The sequence below is a fragment of the Mustela lutreola genome, chromosome 4 (assembly GCF_030435805.1).
Source record: "Mustela lutreola isolate mMusLut2 chromosome 4, mMusLut2.pri, whole genome shotgun sequence".
NCBI lineage: Eukaryota > Metazoa > Chordata > Mammalia > Carnivora > Mustelidae > Mustela > Mustela lutreola.
This window is the reverse complement of record NC_081293.1, coordinates 94,956,620-94,957,629: the sequence shown is the minus strand read 5'-3', so window position 1 is coordinate 94,957,629 and position 1,010 is coordinate 94,956,620.

Genomic DNA, 1,010 nt, shown 5'->3' with positions numbered 1-1,010 from the left:
ATTAGTGGGTGACATGCCACTGCTAGAGTCAGGAGCCAGTGTGAAGTTGCCGCTGCCTAAGTGCATGGACTGAAAGCGAGAACGTTGATTCTCCAGGAGAAACCTGGGGCATTGTTATGAGAAGGCAGACGGCAAAACCACCCAGGTCCCCTATGACTGCTTTAACACACTCTGGACAAAATTTAAGGAGACAAGTGAACGTATTAACTCCCACTTAGGCTGTAGAAGGCAAATGCAACGGAGGGAAGGCGTTATCTTCTTCTGGAACAAACCACTTAGCTCCAGCTACTTTTATAAATAGATCAGACCCTGTCCAGGAGCCCACTTAGCTGGGTTCATTTGTATACAATGTCCATACCCTCAGGAATATTAACATTTTATCTCAGATTGCATTAATTTAAATAAAACTTAACAAAAATGGTGTGAAATGAACAAAAACACCATATTCTGTGATGAGTCAAATGAAATACATTTTCAGTTGCTGTTTTCCCCATTTAAAGATAAAATTTCTGATAACTGTCATTATTTGTGAAAAGACACAAGACCAACAGTTTGTGTGTATGTGTGTTTTGGTTTTTGGTTTTTGGTTTTTTTCTTCCCCTTAAGGCTATAGCCATATTGTCACTAATAAAGATCTCAAATTTGCCTGGAAGCTTTCATGGCAAATTTTCAGTCTGAGGGTAGTCACCATGCAGCCAAATGGCTTTAAACATCATCAGTGCCTTTCTTCCACACACATTCTCTTCCTGGTTTAAACATTAGTTACCCTGGTTCTACACTGACACAGTATTTGCATCTCTCTCCTGTCCATAATTCCTAAAAGTTGGGGACCTCTCACTTTGGTTTCCCCAGAGCATGACATTTTATTTGGTGCTTGGGGGGCAATGGGCAGTTCAAGAAGTATGTTAATACTATCACTCAAAGTATTGATCCATGCTATGCACCAACAGTGTAGTAAATATCGTTCCTTTCTTGTAACAAAGGCAGTAGGAACTTCTCCCAAGGGACGG